The 19,096-nt window shown below is 43.8% G+C and overlaps 1 pseudogene; it reads right to left on the bottom strand.

The window, feature by feature from the left end:
* Positions 1-6,421: 6,421 nt before the first annotated feature.
* Positions 6,422-6,706, bottom strand: LOC147995053 (alpha-ketoglutarate dehydrogenase component 4 pseudogene; annotated as a pseudogene).
* Between the last annotated feature and the right edge of the window lie 12,390 nt (positions 6,707-19,096).

Here is a 19,096-nt window from a genome sequence, read left to right as displayed (position 1 = left end):
GACTACTCCAGCTTGTTTCTTGGGAGCATTTGCTTGGAACTTTTTTCTAGCCTTTTACTCTGAGGTAGTGTCTGTCTTTGTCACTGAGGTGCATTTCCTGTATGCAACAGAATGCTGGGTCCTGTTTATATCCAGTCAATTAGTTTATATCTTTTTATTGGGGGAATTGAGTCCATTGATGTTAAGAGATATTAAGGAAAAGTGATTGTTGCTTCCTGTTATTTTTGTTGTTAAGAGTGTATGTTTGTATGGCTATCTTATTTTGTGTTTGTTGAAAGAAGATTACTTTCTTGCTTTTTCTAGGGTGTAGTTTCCCTCCTTGTGTTGGAGTTTTCCATCTATTATCCTTTGTAGGGCTGGATTTGTGGAAAGATATTGTGTAAATTTGGTTTTGTCATGGAATATCTTGGTTTTTCCATCTATGTTAATTGAGAACTTTGCTGAATATTGTAACCTGGGCTGGCGTTTTTGTTCTCTTAGGGTCTGTATGACATCTGCCCAGGATCTTCTGTCTTTCATAGTTTCTGGTTAGAAGTCTGGTATAATTCTGATAGGTCTGCCTTTATATGTTATTTGACCTTTTTCTCTTACTGCTTGTAATATTCTTTGTTTTGTGGATTTGGTGGTTTGATTATTATGTGACAGAAGGAGTTTCTTTTCTTGTTCAGTCTATTTGGAGTTCTCTAGGCTTCTTGTATATTCATGGACATCTCTTTCTTTAGATTAGGGAAGGTTTTTTTTCCATAATTTTGTTGAAGATATTTACTGGCCCTTTAAGTTGGGAATCTTTGCTTTTTTCTATACCTACTATCCTTAGGTTGGGCCTTTTCATTGTGTCCTGGATTTCCTGGATGTTTTGGGTTAGGAGCTTTTTGCATTTTGCATTTTCATTGACTGTTTTGTCAATGTTTTCTTTGATATCTTCTGCCCCTGAGAGTCTCTCTTCTATCTCTTGAATTCTGTTGGTGATTCTTGAGTCTATGACTCCTGATCTCTTTCCTAGGTTTTCTATCTCTGGGGTTGTCTCTCTTTGCGATTTCTTTATTGTTTCTATTTCCATTTTTCGATCCTGGATGGTTTTGTTCAATTTCTTTACCTGTTTGGTTCTGTTTTCCTGTAATTCTTTAAGGGATTTTTGTGTTTCCTCTTTAAGGGCTTCTACTTGTTTACCTGTGTTCTCCTGTATTTCTTTAAAGGAGTTATTTATGTCCTTAAAGTCCTCTATCAGCATCATAAGATGTGATTTTAAATCCAAATCTTGCTTTTCTGGTGTGATGGGGTATCCAGGACTTGCTATAGTGGGTACCTGGGTTCTGGTGATGCCAAGTAGTCTTGGTTTCTGTTGTTTATGTTCTTGTACTTTCCTCTTGCCATCTGGCTATCTCTAGTGCTACCTGCCCTTGCTTTCTCTGACTAGAGCCTGTCCCTCCTGTGATCCTGGTTGTGTCAGACCTCTTCAGAGTGCAGTTGTCTCTGGGATCCTGTGCTTCTGGGATCCTGTGATCCTGAGATCCTGGGTATGTCATAGCTCCTGGTAGTAAAGGTGCCTCTGGGATCCTGAAATCTGGGTGGGACCACGTTCCTGAGATCCTGTTGTGTCAGAGCTCCGGGGGGTCAAGCTTTCTCAGGATGTTGAGCCCTAGGTTTACTCCAGGCACAGGTGCAAGCTGGAAGGAACCCATGCTTCTGGTTGGGCAGGGGTTTGTGTCCCTGGTTCTTGTGGGGGTCCCAGTTATGCTAGGTGTTGGGAAAAATGTGACCTCAACTGTGTTCTTAAGTGTGTAAGAGCTCCAGTGCTCTTGGTTGTGTATGATCTCCTGGGAGTTGAACTTCCTCTGTGATTCTGGGGGTTTCAGAGCACCGGGGAGTCAGGCTCCCTCTGGGTGTTGTAAGAGTGAATGCAGAACCAGCACCCCAGGTCTGTTCTGGTGCAAGTTCAAACTGGAAGGAACCCATGCCGTTGGCTGAGTGGGGGTTCCTGCATCTCTGGATCCTGGGAGATCCAGTTACTTTGGGTGTTAGTGTAGATGTTGTGGCCTCTCCTGTGATCCTGGGCATTTCAGAGCACCTGGGAGTTAGGCTCCCTCTGGGTGTTGTAGGAGTGGGTGTAGAGCCAGCACCCCAGGTTTGCTCTGGTGAAGGTTCAAACTGGCCAGGTGGGGTTTCCTGCCTCCCTGTATCCCAGGGGTCCCAGTTACTCTTGGTGTTGGGGCAGTTGTTGTGGCCTTTCCTGTGATCCTGGGCATGTTAGAGCACCTGGGATTCTTCCTCTGGGTGTTGTGGGACTGGGGTGGAGCCCTCTCTTTTTCTTTTGAAACAAGGTTTCTCTGTGTAGCTCTAGCTGTCCTTGAACTTGCTTTGTAGGCCAGAGATCTGCCTGCCTCTATCTCCAGAGTGCTCAGATTAAAGATGTGCACCACCACGCCCAGCATCCTGACTCTTTTCGACCATTATGCTATATGAAGGGATCTTCTAATCTACTGTTTTATTCCAGAAATCCCAAGTGCTCAACACCACTAAGGATGAATTGGAAATGTATAATAATACATCTAAATAACAATTACAAATTGAACATATGCAACAGTTATACCTAAGGTGATATACACTATATGTTAGTGTTCTGTCAATATAACAAAGATAGCACAATGCCTGAGATAGTTTATGTGTAAAAATAAATTTTTCATTTTTGCTGATGGTTTCAGAGCTTCCTGTCCAAAACTGTCTTGTCTGGGAAGTCCTATTCTTTGAGTATCTGGTGGCCTGCTGGAATAGAAATGACAGAGAGCATGTGGTAAAGCAAACTGCTTAAACTCATCTCATGGCAGAAACCAGAGGAAAGCTAGGGCCCTACATCTTCAAGAGCACATGCCACAGTGACCTAAGAACCTCCCAGTCAGACCTACTTCTAAAAAGTGTCTCAGCCTCTCAATAAAGCCACCTTTAAACATGGACTCTTGGCAAACTTAATGGTTCATAATGCTTTTCAACTTGACAGGATCTAGAGCCATCGTAGGAACAAATCTTTCACCTTATCTGTGAGTGAGTTTGTAATTGGGTGAATGGAGGTGGGAAGGCCCATGCTATATACAAGTGACATCATTCCATGAGCTGGGGAAATCGGAACACATAAAAACTAGAAAGCATGCCTAACACCCCTCCCCCTCCCGTCCCATCTCTGGTCTGCAGATACAATGTGACCAGTTGCTGCAACTTGCAGAGACCATGACTTCTTTGTGGTGATGGACTATACCCTGGAAGGTCCAGCCTCCTTCTTTCAGTTGCTTTAGTTATAGTGACAAGAAAAGTAAGTAATATAGACTGACTTACCCAAACCATAGCATAAGACAATATACTATTATGATAACACAGAGTTGATGTATTTCTTCTTCTATAAATGTATTTTTGACAATAAAAGTCCCAGTAGAAAAGGCCTTCCAAATAAATATGATAAAATTCTGAAGCCAGATTCTGTTGTTCTCTCTCTCTCTCTCTCTCTCTCTCTCTCTCTCTCTCTCTCTCTCACACACACACACACACACACTCTCTCTCTCTATCTCTATCTCTGTCTGTCTGTCTGTCTCTGTCTGTCTCTCACAAACACACTCTCTCTGTGTCTGTCTCTCTGTCTCTGTCTCTCTGTGTCTCCGTCTCTGTCTCTCTCTCCCTGTTTTTGTTTTTGTTTTTTGAGACAGAATTTCTCTGTAGCCCTGGCTGTCCTGGAACTCATTCTGTAGACCAGACTGGCCCCATACTCACAAATATCCTTCTGTCTCTGACTCCCTGGTGTTTCTAATAAAGGTGTGCACCTCCACCATGCTCCCCATCTCTTCAGCTGAATCCGGAATTCTGATACCCAGAACAAAAGCATGTAAACCAACTCCTTTACAGAATATCTCTTGACATTGCTCAGTATTTCATTCAAAAGTAAAATTGATAGATAAGACTGTACAAACTTTTCTACATTCTGAAATACTTAAACCATGTCAGACATCCCTGTCTCTTAGACCATTTGATTTCTTTAATAGTGGAACTGTAGGAAACTTCTACCTTTTTCATTTGTCACCTGAGACACTCTATCATTGAATAGAACTTATATACATCAGGGTTCTCTAGAGGAACAAAATTGACAGAATGGTGTGTGTGTGTGTGTGTGTGTGTGTGTGTGTGTGTGTGTGTGTGCATATTCATGTGAATACATGTGAATATACACCCGTGTACACATATATACCTACAAATCTATATAGATGTATAGATACACATATATGTACATACATAAAGAATGGCTTACAGGTCATGGTCCAATTAGTCCAACAATAGTTGTCCACCAATGGAAGGTCTAAGAATCCATAGTTGTTCAATCCATGAAGCTAGATGTCTTGGCTAGTCTTCAGTATATGGAAGAATCCTGAAGATGTAGTCTTTAATCCTAGTGAAGGAATGGACTTGCCAGTGAGAATGAGGGCAAGCAGACCAAGAGAGCTTCTTCTTTGATGTCATTTAAGTAGGCTGCCAGCAGAAGGTGTGGCCCAGATTAAAGATAGATCTTCCCCCTCAAAAGATCAAAATTAAAAGTGGGTCTTCCCAGTTCAGATGAATTTTAAAAACCAACAAAACAAACAAAAGAAAACCTTTCTCACAGGTGTGCCTAGCTGCTTGGGTTTTAGTTAAATCCACAAGTTGACAACCAAGAACAGCATCACAGAGCTGCCGTGCTCCATGCTCCATGAGTACAGGATGGAAGGGTTTATTTAGATAAAGGAACTGGGGACCTTGTCTAGTATGAGCCAAGCTTGCTCGCAGCACTACAAAAACGTAAACCAAGAAACTCTGGAATATGTTCTAGGGGGAAAAAAATTCAACTTCATGTTTTGTAAACCCTCATATAAGATTACGAGGAAGATTATTTGTAGTCAGCAAGTGTTTACTTGAGAATTTACTTGGTGTATATCAAAACATTAATTGGATGCAATAGCTTTCCCTTGTGCACAAATCAATCAAAGCCTCCAGGGAGACTCTCGAGGGCTCTGGGTTTAGTAAACAGCACTATCGTGAGCATGCCTGCCCTGCCTGCCAGATGTATGTGGCGGGGGACTTAGAAGAAATACCAAGGGGGTTCTCTTGGATTGTGGAAACAACTTCCCCAGAGTTTGCTTAACAAGGCTCTGAAGAGACCCTTATGTCATGCATAACCAGTCTTATGCATGGGCGTACACACACACACACACACACACACACACACACACACACACACACACACGTACATTGTGTGTGTGTGTGTGTGTACAAGTGTGTGCACAGTGTGTCAATATTAATTGAAAGTTTCCAGGTGCCAAGTACTATACAATTCTTGGGAGACAGAATTAGCCAAACACAGTCTACCTGGGCTCCAAACATCTCCCAGGGGAGAGCGTTGTGTCACATTCTGGGTCTTCAAAGACCCTCAGGTGTGAATTAAATTTAGCGTCCATTGTTTTACTATGCATCACTGCTTACATGGCTGTGTTTCAGAAGAAAATTACACACAATAAGACCTTGAAACAACCCCTCATAGTTCTGAAGTAACTCTTTTCCCGTTAAAGGAAAACACATCTGGATTCATTCCACGGAGGGCTCATTAATTCCGGCACCTTGTTTCTTCCACCCCACACGGTTACTATTTTCCTTTCCCTCTGGGGAGCAGAGTCCCAGTCTAAAATTGCTGATAATGAGGATAATAAGCTCAGAGACGTCCTGGGGGGGAACAGATGGAAAACAGTTTCCTGGCCTCTCTCTGTTGGCTGACAGAGAGGGAGAGGTGGGGTTTCTGAAGACTTCCGGTCTAAACTCCAGGAGGTCTTTCTGCCCACTGCTCCCTCTTATATTTAGTAGTACGGCACCATCCCTGGACCAGCAACAAAGGTTCCGCCTGAGAATTTGACTCATGCAATATCCAAATTCTTAGAACAATGGATCACAGACCCTGGGACAGGGACATAGGAAAAAAAAATTTTTTTACCAGTATGCTATATTCCTACTACTAATAAATTAACTGAGAGAAAGGCTGCATTCTCCCCACACTCTAGTCTAGAATATCTGTGGTGATTTGAGTATGCTTGGCCCAGGGAGTGGCACTTTTAGGAAGTGTGGCCTTATTGGAGTAGGTGTAGCCTTGCTGAAGGAAGTGTGTCACTGTAGGAGTGGGCAATGACACCTTCCTCCTAGATGCTTGGAAGCCAGTCTTCTCCTGTTTGCCTTTGGAACAAGATGTAGCTCCTCCAGCACCACACCTGCTTGGATGCTGCCATGCGATGGCATGACGATAATAGACTGATACATAACATAGGAGATACAAGCGGCCACCAGGAACGTCTACACTTACAGAATATTCACTCAGGTCGTAAATAATGAACAGCAGCCACAATGATCACTCTGGATCTCTATGCTAGAAAAATTCCATTTCTTCCTGAGACAAGGTTTACTTTTGTATGTCTGAAGTATGCAATGTTTTTTATTATTTCTGCAGTGTCTGATGGCTCCTGATACATCAGCAAATCTGGGCACAGACTTCCTTTAGAATGCTGTGCAATTACAGAGGTATGGAAAGGTAGCACAGCAGATCCCAAAGCTTCTGAGGCACTGTTATCTCTTCTGTTAGGGAACCTTATTAACGGATCATGTGGCTTCACTAACTGCACAACCTGCTGGCAGAAGCCATCTTGCTGCCCATCCTGACCCCTGTGGCCATAGCTTGAGTCCTTATCTTCATGTGTTTATATGTAGCATGTCTGTCTTCCATGATCACCTTTAAGATTTCCTGTTTAGGCCTCAATGTTTTAACAGTTTGAGTATGTGTTTAGGTATATTTTATTTTGATATATATCTCTTTGAAAATCTCTGTGATTCATGAACTAAATTTCCTGGTGGGCTTGTGGGAGCTGTTTATCTCTTCTGCTGTATTAATATTTCCTCCTCCTCCTCTTTTCCCAACCCTTCTTCCTCCTCCTCTTTCTTGAGCTGAGGTTGAACCCATGGCCTCATGCCCGCCTGTGTTTTTATTTTCTAGAATTTCCATAACTTCCATCATTCATTTGAAATTCCCTACCTGTTCATGCACACAACCCATATTTTTCATTAGCTCCTTTAACATACAATTTCTGTATATCTTTGAGCCTTCCTTTAGTAGCGCTAATATCTAGATTGTCTTTGATTCTTATACTGTCGACTGCCTTGTATTTTCACAAAGGAAAAAGTTGCTGTTTTCTTCTTTTGGTATACATTATTACATTTTTGGGTATTTTTTTTAATTTTTTAATTTTGTTTTTTGGTTTGTTTTGTTTTTTGTTAGAGTGGTATGGAGATCAACCTATAGCTGTGTACTTGTGGGGTAAGCTGTCTATCGCTGAGGTACATGTACATCCTTGATGTCCCCCTCCCATTTGAAAATTGTATTTGAGGGCAGGTGAAAAGGCTCAGACAGCAAGACAGCTGGTCACCAAGCCTGATGACCTACATTCAAATATTTCAAGAGAACTGACTCTTGAAAGTTGTCCTTTGACTTTTAAAAAAAAAGATTTATTTATTTTATGTATATGAGTAAACTATAGCTGTCTTCAGACACACCAGAAGAGGGCATCAGATCCTATTACAGATGTTTGTGAGCCACCATGTGGTTGCTGGGATTTGAACTCAGGACCTCTGGAAGAGCAGTCAGTGCTCTTAACCGCTGAGCCATCTCTCCAGCCCTATAAAACAATATTTCTGACTTTAATCTTTCTTTTAATGTTTGAGATAGAGTCTTACTATGAATCCCAAGCTGACCTTGAACTTGAAATCCTTCCTCCTTAGCCTTCTGAATGCTGGAATAATATGTTTGGGAATGATTCTTGGCCTAAGAAGTAATTTTAAAATTATTGTTATCAAAAGGGATTTTATTTTGCATTTACTTATTGTATGTGTGTGTGTTTGTGTGTGTGTATGCACACGCATGCACATATGCAAAGGTGCACATATGGAGGCCAGAGGACAAGCTTTGGGAGTCATTCTTCTCCCTCCACAATGTGGGTTCAGGGACTAAACTCAGGTCATCAGGCTTGATGGCAAGCCCCTTATCTGCTGAGCCATCTCCCCGGCCCAAGGAGCATTATTTTTTGACAATTACATAATACATAAATGACAGTTTATTCAACCAAGCCTGTATTATTAGGCACTGTGTAGACCGAATGTCGTATTTTCCAGGCATCTCACTCCAACTTGCCTCCTCTGGGTAATGGTCTCTGCTTTCTTTGGGTGTCTAGCTAGGTTGCCAGTCCTGGTGCCCTATCAGCCTGGCCTGGGAGAGAGCAGGAGGCACAGGCCCTGCTCAGCATAGCACCTTGGCTGCCAGGACTCACCTCTCACAGTGATGGTTGTGAGCTGCTATGTGAATGCTGGGATTCAATGACTGATTCAAAGTGGAGCAAGCGGGTGGAGGAGCAAAGCTTTCCTCAGTTGGAGTCACAGAACTGGAAGAGCGTGCACGGAAGACCCAGCGGCTCTTAAGGCAAGCTTAAGTGTGTGACACAGGAGTCTGACTTGAGAGTGGGGACTCTGGAGAGATGAGCCCCGACAACTTAAGCCCAGATCATAAACAGTTTGCCATTTTTCTGGTTCTTCCCATTCTTTCTTCATGTCCAAAGTGCCAGTTTCCAGAAGCTCCTTTTGTTTAGATTGCTTTGCTATGGCTCAGTCATTGGACCAGAAAAGTACCCTCACTGATTTGTATAGCCCATACAACCTGTATTATAAAGAAAGAACACAGAAGAAATGAAGTGGCTGCTTCTTCTCCTGCCTCCCCCTGTAAGATGTGTTCTCAGATTAGGAGATGAGGAGGCAAAGAACACGCACATCTTAAAGACTTTTGCTGCACAAGGCCAAACTGTTCACAGCAGGCCATACGATGTATTCTTTTCTCCTGTCCTATATATGCTCCTATTTTCGCACATTCACAGCAATACTAAGTAGCATTAAAACTTTAAAAACTCCAAATTAGAGGTTGTGAATGGAGCTTAGTTGACAGTGTGCTTGCCCAACACCCACAGACTCCTGGATTGGATGGCTGGAAACACATAAACCAGGCAGAAACACATAAACCAGGCATGATGAAATAAAAACGGGGGCTGGAGAGATGGCTCAGTGGTTAAGACCACTGACTGCTCTTCCAGAGGTCCTGAGTTCAATTTCCAGCAACTACATGGTGGCTCACAACCATCCGAAATGGGATCTGATGCCCTCTTCTGGTGTGTCTGAAGACAGTGATAGTGTACTCACATATATAAAATAAATAAATGTTAAAAAAAAAGAAAAACAGAAGTTCATAATTAGATATAGAGGATCATTGCTTCTCTCTCTCTCTCTCTCTCTCTCTCTCTCTCTCTCTCTTTCTTTCTTTTCTTTTCTTTTTTATAGACAAGATCTCATATAATCCATGGCTTCAAACTCAAAATTCAGTCAAGGCTGGTGTTAAATTTCTGCTCCTCCTGCCTATTCCTCCTCCTGCCTGTCCCCTGTCGAGCTTTGTGGCACTTGACACCTTGCACTGGTGGGATGTCAGTGTTCCCCACTGTGCTGAACAGAATGACGTAGAGGTGAAGGGGATCAAGAGAGAATGTGAATTTGAAATGAACCCAGAAATTAAAGGAGGTGTACAGGATGTGTTCTGCAGCTTGTCTTCCGGAAATACTTAGCCTCTCCCCAAACTAGTGTTAAGGACTGGTTGAACCACTAGGAATGCTCTAGAGTCAAGAGAAGGAAGGATCAGTGGCTCTACCCTGCTCTACCAGCCTGGGTGTTTAGGATTTAAGTGAGGGGGGGGGGCAATCAGAATTTCCGGTTGCTGATCCTGGGGACTCTGGCTCAGTCACAGAAATGCAGTCTTTCCGCCCTCTCCCCCTTCTACTGGAAACACTGGTCCTAGTGGTGGTGGCAGCAAGCTCTTTCTGTGAGTTATGGGTGTCAGAGCTGATCGGAGGTCAATGGCTTTTTTTTTCTTTCTTAGCGTAAACAAGGAAAGACAAACCCATGACTTACTTTACTTATTGTTTCTCCTTTTTTCTTTATTCTTTTCCTACGATGAAAAGCTGAAACACTAAACTTGAGTTTAACAACAAGAAGACGCTATTACTCTCTCTTCTTCTCTCCTTTCCCTCTCCCTCTCCCTCTCCCTCTCCCTCTCCCCCTCCTCCTCCTCCTCCTTCCCCCCCCACCCCTCTCTCTCTCTCTCTCTCTCTCTCTCAAAAAAAAAAAACAAAAACAAAAACAAAAAAAAAAAAGAAGACGCTATTAAAGCATGGAAATGTGTGGACTCTTTGTATCCTGTTCCCTGTGATAGACCTAATTTCGTCATAGACCTAATTTCGTCCTGGATATTCCAGCCAGGCTTGGGCATTGAGTGATGGCCACCGGGGAGTGGGGAGGTTTAGAGCTGGGCACCGAGATTATGTACTGTGTGTCTCTTTCTCCTTTATTATAAAAATAAGGTGCATGAAGGCAAGGGTTTACTCAGCCTAGCTCAATGCTGGATGCGTCTAGAGGAAGAGATTAGCTTTTAATTGAAGAATGAATCACCACTGCTCTGAATAATTTTTTTCTCTCTCTTAGTAGAAAAAGTACTTGGCAACAATACCAGCTCGGCTTGCCTTCCCCTCTACTCAGAAGGTTGGTCTGGATCTGAGAACTGTGATGTAATATTCACTATTACCCTGGAGGTCAGGACAAGACACAGAAATTGCTAGACCAATTTGGACTGATGAACTCCCACTGTATTTCAGATTCAGTAAGTGAAAAAAATAAGACTAGACTGGAATGCTAATCCTTCACTTCCGGGTCTCCTCCCTCACTTCCGGGTTTTCTCCCTCACTTCCGGGTTTTCTCCCAGTCTGCTCCGTAGTCTTGACTTCAAATATGGTTTCCACTATAGAGCTTCAGCTGGGTTTCTTTCTTTTTTTTTTTTTTTTTCTGGAGCTGGGAACCAAACCCAGGGCCTTGCGCTTGCTAGGCAAGCGCTCTACCACTGAGCTAAATCCCCAACCCCTTCAGCTGGGTTTCTAATCTGGACTCCCTTAAACTTCAGTTCCAGGTGGGAGCTTACCCACAATTCCCTTGTCTTCCCATCCCTTTCAGTTCATCCTGCTGGGGATTTAGCTCAGTGGTAGAGCGCTTACCTAGGAAGCACAAGGCCCTGGGTTCGGTCCCCAGCTCCGAAAAAAAGAACCAAAAAAAAAAAAAAAAAAAAAAAAAAAAACTCAGTTCATCCTAACCTTTAATAATACTGCCTCTCTTTTTCAAGTGTTGTCTTTTTTTCTATCCCTTTATTTTATTTATTCACTTTATATCCTGATTGCAGACCCCCTCCCACCTCTCCTCCCAGTTCCACCTTCACATTCCCTCCCTCAACCGCCCTCCTCTTCTCCTCAGAGAAGAGGTTGCTCCTACCATGGGTACCAACCCACCCTGGCCTATCAAATCTTGGCAGGACTAAACACATCCTCTCCCACTGAGACCAGGGAAGGCAGCCTAGAAAAGGAATCCAAAGGCAGACAACAGAGTCAGAAACAGGCCCCTCCCACTGCAATTGTTAGGAGACTCACATGAAAACCAAACTGCACATCTGCTACTACATATGTAGAGAGAGCCTAGGTCCATCCCACACAGGCTCTTTGGTTTGTGGTTGAGTTCCTGTGAGCCCCCATGGACCCAGGTTAGTTTATTCTGTAGACCTTCTTATAGTGTCCTTGACCCCTCCAGCTCCCTCAATCCTTCCCCCTAATCTTTCAGTAGAGCTCGGTGTATTGTTTGACAATGGGTCTCTGCTTTGGTTGCTATCAGCTGCTGGATGAAACCTCTCAGAAGACAGTAATGCTGGGTGGGTCCTGTCTCTGAGCATGGCAGAGTATCACTAACAGTGTGAGGAGCTGGCTCTCTTCCATGAGTGGGACTCAAGCTGGGCCAGTCATTGGTTGCTCATTCCCTCGAAACCTGCTCTATCTTTATTCCTGCAAATCCTGTAGGCGGGACAAATTCTGAGCCAAAGGTTTTGTGGGTGTGTTGGTGTCCCTCCCTCCCCTGGAAGTCCCCCCTGACCTCGGGAGGTGGCAACTTCAGGCCACCTGCTGCTAGGAGTCTCAGCTAGGGTCACCCCTAACTTCCCAGGACCTCCCTTGTCCCAGGTCTCCAGCTTGTCCCAGAGATGTCCCCACCACCATCACTGATTTCCATTCTCTCTCCCAGCTCTCTCCACACCTGATCCCCACCCCTTGTCCCCTCCCAGTTCCCTCTCTCCATCCACTTCCAGTGTCTATTTTATTTCCCCTTCTGAGTAAGATTTAAGCATCCTCCCTTAGGTCTTTCTTGTTACTTAGATTCTTTAGGTCTGTGGATGTAGCATGGCTATCCTGTACTTTATGGCCAATATCCACTTATAAGTGAGTATATACCATTCGTGTCTTTCTCGGTCTGGATTACCTCACTCAGGACAGTATATTTGAGTCCCATCCATTCTCCTGTAATTATTCACAGAGGGTATGATAGTATACATGAGTGATCTCCTAGATCTGCTAGAGAACTCCTATTGCTGATGGACACCTTCGGCAAAAGGGCTGGATGCAAAACTAACTCAAAAAAAAAAAAATCAGTAGCCCTCCTTTATACAAATGATAAATGGGCTGAGAAAGAAATTAGAGAAACAACACCTTGTCAATAGCCACAGATAATATAAAATATCTTTGAGTAACTCTAACAAAGCAAGTGAAAGACCTGTATGACAAGAACTTGAAGTCTTTCAAGACAGCAACTGAAGATCCCAGAAGACGGAAAGATCTCCCATGCTCATGGATAGGTAGGATTGACACAGTAAAAATGACCATCTTACCAAAAGTGATCTACAGATTCAATACAGTTCCCATCAAAATTCCAACACAATTCTTATAGACCTTGAAAGAGCAATTTTTAAACACATGGAAAAACAAAACAAAACAAAACCCAGGGTAGCTAAAACAATCCTGAACAATAAAAGAACATTTGGAGATGTCACCATCCCTGGTCTCAAGCTGTACTACAGAACAATAGTGATAAAACAACAAAACAAAACAAACAAAACCCATGGCAGTCGCATAGAAACAGACAGGTTGATCAGTGAAATAGAATCAAAGACCCAGAAGACTACAGACACTTGATTTTTGACAAAGAAGCCAAAAATAAATAAATAAAATAAATAAAAATCATACAATGGGAAAAAAGCATCTTCAATAAATGGTGCTGGTCTAATTAGATGTCTGCACATGGAAAAATGCAAACCAACCAATATTTATCCCTGCACAAAACTCAAATCCAAGTGGATTAAATTGCTCAACATGAAACCGGACATACTGAATCTAATAGAAGAGAAAGCGGGGAGTGGTTCTCATGGGTGAGAAAGTGTCTAGAGTTTGGCTAGAACCCCCATTCTTTTGTTCATTTCATTTTGCAAGGCATTGCACTCTCAAGTATTATACTCAGGAGCCCTGGAGAGAGAAACTGAGAAACCGTGGGCTTCACCTTTCTCTCACACTAAAAAAATAAAACCGCCTCGCTTCTCCACAACCTAATGGGGTTTTCCTGACTCAGAAATATGTGTGAGGAAATGAAACAGGCGGAGGGGAGATTCTGGGAGGAGAAACTCTCGTTGCTAAAGAGGGTTGCCCACTTCTTTTCTAGTGTTTTCAGAGTTATCACCATGAATAGCAACCTCATTCCAGTGAAGGACAAGGTAAGAATTTAGCCCGGAAGTGGCAAAGGTGCTCCAACAGCTGAGAATGAAGAGAAGGGGCTACAGGGCTGCAGGCTTTAGAATGCAAGCGGGAAGGAGCCTCAGGCACCACACCACAAACACAAAGCCATGTCCGTGTGGGAAGCTGCATAGGTGGGAAGCTGGGTTTCAGCCTTACGTCCACAAGTCAGTCAGGATAACGTTTCCAAGAGATAGTTGTATTTGCTTATGTTTAAAAAGACCTTTTAGGCTACGAGAAGATGTCTCAGTGGTTAAGAGGCATTGCTGCCGTTCCAAAGAACTGGGGTTCAATTCCCACCACTCACTTGGTAGCTCACAGTCATCTGTAACTTCAGTCCCAGGGGATTTGACACACTCTTCTGACCTCAGCAGGCCCTACATGAGCGTGATACCTGATGTGTGCACGTACATACATGCAGGCAAAATTTCATACACATAAAGTAAATAAATCTAAAAGAAAAAAAAATCTAAAGACTTTCTCTTGAGGAATACCAAGTGGCTTTGCAGTTCAAATATTAAGACATTAAGACATGTAGTACAGTGGTTGGGTTTTTGGGTTCTGTCCCTAGCATGTACACACACACACACACACACACACACACACACACACACATTCACAATGCCTCTTAATTAAATGTTGTAAATGCCTTTAATACCAGCATATTCAAGAGACAGAGACAAGCAGATATCTGAGTTCTTGGCCAACCTTGTCATCATATTGAGTTTCAGGACAGCCAGAGCTACACACAGAAACCCTGTCTTAAAAAACAAGCAAACAAACAAAAAACCAAGTAAACAAAAATTAAGAGGCAAGATAAGGCGATTTATAAAGTAGTCGGTTTTCTTCTGGGAACATTAAACGTGGAAAATTAAAAGTATGGTAACACTTGGCAAATACACTTCAATATTCCTCCAACTCAGTCCTTAACATTGTGTCTTTTCCTAAAACGCATATTTTTCGCGTTGCTGGAGAGGGAAGGAAGGCTGACCCACGGTAGGCAAGCACTCCATCACAGGGCCGCATGCAGACCGTAACTTTTGATAATGGGTTTGATCTTGTTCCAGGAAAGTTGTGGTTTTTTTGGTCCTTACCTATTGGATGCCCCACTGGAGTCTTCGGGTGTTAGAGCGGAACTTAAATGCAAGAACGGTGTTTCTTCCCTGTTTTTGTCACCATGGCTTCAGAGGTTCCCGCCCCTGTGTGCTTGTTATTGATTGGCGACCATAATTACATTGTTTCCCAACTTAGAGTCTCTGAGCGTCCTATAGGGTCTCTTTCCTGTCACCCGCATCTCTTTAGCATTGTTCGGTATGCTTTGGGGTTTTGATTTCTAGCATTGTTCGGTATGCTTTGGGGTTTTGATTTCTAGCATTGTTCGGTATGCTATGGGGTTTTGATTTCGAAACTCCAGGGGCAGTCTCAGCCAGTGCTTAATTAGGTTCTACTGCCCTCTGGAGGTTGATCATTAGCTACTGCTGTTAGACTTTCCTCTGCCCAGATTGTTTAAAGGGATGTGGGCTTGGTTTCTCTTCTAAAATGATTTTTCCCTCAATATTCCATTTACATAGGTCTAGCACTGACATTAACAAAAGGAATTTTACAAAGAACCCAAAGGAAGAAATGACAAGTTTAAGGAACATAGTAATGTCATACTTTGGACGAGACAGAAGAATAAGAAGTTCCAGGCTATCTCCTGGGTGGATGACCAGCCCGAGCGGCATGAGATGCCATCACACTCCTTCACCTTCAAATAAAGAACACAGTATTTTGCACTCAGATCACTAGAATTCAGCTGAAATGGGCCAGTGAGATGGCTCAGTGAGTAAAGGTACTTGTTGCCAAGCCTGATGACCCAAAGTCTTGACACCACATGCATACTATACATACAGCACATATATACACTATACACACTTCCACACACACAAGTGCATGCACACATACCACATGCATACTACACACACTCACACATACATACATACACACACATAAATACACACAAACACATGCATACAAAATACACACATACATACAAGCACACACACACACATACACATGTACCAGACACATAAAAGCACATGCACATGTACCCCCACATACACACACTATAAATAAGTAAATATAATAAAATATAGCCAAAATGAATTGATGATGCTTCATTCAGTTCCTCCCAGGAATTTCTGGCTAACTGGCCTCTTCCCTGACCCTTGACCCCTGTGTTAAGAAAGTACTTTGTTTTCTGACTGTCTTTGTCTAGACCCTGTGGCTTTGTGTACTAATAAAAGTGGTATTTGCCTCCTGATTGTCTTAATATCTTCAGATCTGTGAAGATATGTGGCAAATTTATGTCACTTTGATCTTAGCTTTTGGCCCTTAAGTTTTTATTTAAGTTACACTTTTAGGGGTGCACACGTGAACGCCACGATGCATATGTGAACGTCAGAGGAAGAGTCAGTTTTCTCCTTCACCTTGTGGGTGCTGGGGTTCAAACTCAGGTCCTAGGCTTGGTGGCAAATGCCTTTACTGAATCATCCTGCTAGCCCTTTTGTGGCTCTTGAAGACTTGCCACCATTATGCCACTTGTGTTCGTGTCTCGGGAGGATCAGAATTACGTGGAATTTTTCCAGTAATGAAAGGTGTGCACTGTCTTGATCTCACCCCACTTTTGGGGAGTTAGATGAAAACTAGTTTCCTCTTTTGAATAACTGTACTTTCTCTGAGCCGGTAACTATAAACACACAGTGTCAGCATTCATTTACCAACCACCTTTAGAGGACACTGTACACGATCTTTTAGTGGCCACTTTTAAACTTTAACAAACATTTTTAGACTTGCAACCCTCTGAGAAAACCTCTCTCTTTCTCTAGTTGGTGAGTCTTTGACCTCAGTGTTAACTCTTTTCAGGGCACAAAACAACCAGGTAGAGGAGACCTAGTGGCTGAAGGAAAAGGATTCCCCTGTGTGGTTGTGCTTACAGAGTACTAACTGGTACTCTGGCTTCCATTTTCAGTACTCTACAGGGGAGCTGAGGTAAATGGCAGCTGCCCTTCTCCCTGGGGTCTGTGCAAAGAGATGGATGAGAGCTTGGTGCCAAGTTAAAGGCAGGAACTATTCATCATGGCTCAGAATTGCAGGATTCTACCCCAGCACCTGGAAGCCACAGGTCCACCCACACACGCTCTTCCCAAGGTCTTATGTCCACTGAGATGGAAACCTCTGTAGCTAGGACATCAGGCCCTGCTATGACTGTATTCACCTCTGGTTCTGGTGACTTGTCTGTGCACTGTCCATATAACCAGACGTGTTGTCTGTGTCAGGTGAAATAACAGCTTTCATCGTAGAAACTCAGTAGCTCAACAGCTCAGATCCCTTCGAGAAACGTCTCAAAGTATGAGGTCGCTGTACCTCATCAACTTTTGTTTTTTTATAGAATTATCCATATTCTGGGCAGTTTACAACCAATTCCCTCAGCCTTGTTTCTTATGAAGGACTAAACAGGGTAAATACTCCTGGGGAGTAGGACTTTCAGGCCTCTCTACTTTCTGAAGCCAGTGATGATGCTTACAAGAATTCAAAGACCCCTTTCTCATTAATGAGGCTGGATTTACGATAATAAAATCATAAATCATACAGGGAGCTATTTTCTTATAAATAATCTTTATTATTTTATTGTCCTGGAAGGTGAGAGGTAGGCATTGGATCCCCTGGGAATGGAATCACAAATGGCTGTGAGCCACTTTGTCAGTGCTGGGGATTGAACCCAGGTGGCCTTAGCTGCTGAGCCGTCTCTCCAAACCCTACCTCTTTTTCTTGGATCCGAGCCTGGGGAGCAAGGTGTAGAATTCGGCCCCTGTTTTTTGCCATGCAGAGCAGGAAGCCAAACAGAAGACACATCGTGTGCTTTCTCCTTCTTGGACACAGGACCCAAATAACAGGATTGCACAGTAGCTGGGAGAGACCTCAGCAAGGCATTGTAGACTTACCCTTCCTACGGGCACAGGAATGCTGGGCATTTTGACAGTGACAGTGGCTGAGGGCAAGGCCAGCAGCACCTCCAGTGTGGAGGATACTGTAGGTGGGGAACGAGCAAGTCAAAGCCTTTGGGCCTGGTCTTGATATAAAATCATCAAAAGTATCAAGGGGAAGGGATTGTTCGTTCATGTTTTTAACCAGCACTGAGTCCGCTGATGGAGACTGAACGCTTTAGGGATGGAGGCCTTGAGAGAGTGTGAGGGGAAGGGGCTATATGGGTGATTTGATGCCGCTTGGAAACATGAATCATGGTCGAAATTATAATCACTCTCTGTTATCAACTTAGTCAAGATTATGGATTCAGTTTCTACTCTGCATGGAGTACAACATTGATTCCCCTGAGGAAATGAACGAAAGGAACATTGGGTCTGGTGGCACGGACCGGTCTACCCAATAGCTCTGGAGGCTGAGGCAGGAGGATTGAAAGTTCAAGGTCTTTCAGGGCTGTGGAGAAATTGTGAGGCCCGTGTCCACCTTCAACCTCACTGGATTGACACTGTGACTTTGATGGTGGAGGAAGGCACAGGTAAGAGGGGTGCTGCTTGAGTCATAAAGAGTGACAGCTGGAGGATGGCATGCACCTCTAATCCCAGCACTTGGGAGGCAGAGGCAGTAATATCTCTGTGAGTTTGAGGCCAGCCTGGTCAGAAAGGAAGGAAGGGGGAGGGGGAACGGAACGGGGAGGCGGAGGCGGAGGCGGAGGCGGAGGCGGAGGCGGAGGCGGAGGCGGAGGCGGAGGCGGAGGCGGAGGCGGAGGCGGAGGCGGAGGCGGAGGCGGAGGCGGAGGCGGAGGCAGAGGCGGAGGCCAGAGGGAAGGAAGAAGACCAGGAGAGGCCAATGAATAGCTCTGTGGATAAAAGAACCTGCCACTAAGCCCAATGAACTGAGTCAAATGCCTGAGGCCCACATGATGGAAGGAGAGAATCAGCTCCATCGCCACGGTACACACATCACACAAGCGCACGCGCACTCGCGCGCGCGCACACACACACACACACACACTCACACACTCCTCAAGTTTAAGACCAGCTGGCCTTATAGCCAGACCCTACTGAAGTAAACATTTAAACTAAATAAAATCAAATGATGTACACACCCTGGGCCAGCAAAGGGTTAAACTAACTATACAGTAAGCGGAGTTCTCCATCAGGGTGTTACTCTCTGTGCTCTAGCCTGGGTGTGTAACTCAGTTGTCAGAGTATCGCTCACCATGCACAAAGCCAGATGTGGACTTGATCCTCGGAATCCCACTATCCAGGCGTGGCAATGTCTGACTGAAATCTCAG

The sequence above is a fragment of the Rattus norvegicus genome, chromosome 4, assembly GCF_021556685.1.
Source record: "Rattus norvegicus strain SHRSP/BbbUtx chromosome 4, alternate assembly SHRSP_T2T, whole genome shotgun sequence".
NCBI lineage: Eukaryota > Metazoa > Chordata > Mammalia > Rodentia > Muridae > Rattus > Rattus norvegicus.
This window is presented reverse-complemented; position numbering and strand designations above follow the sequence as displayed.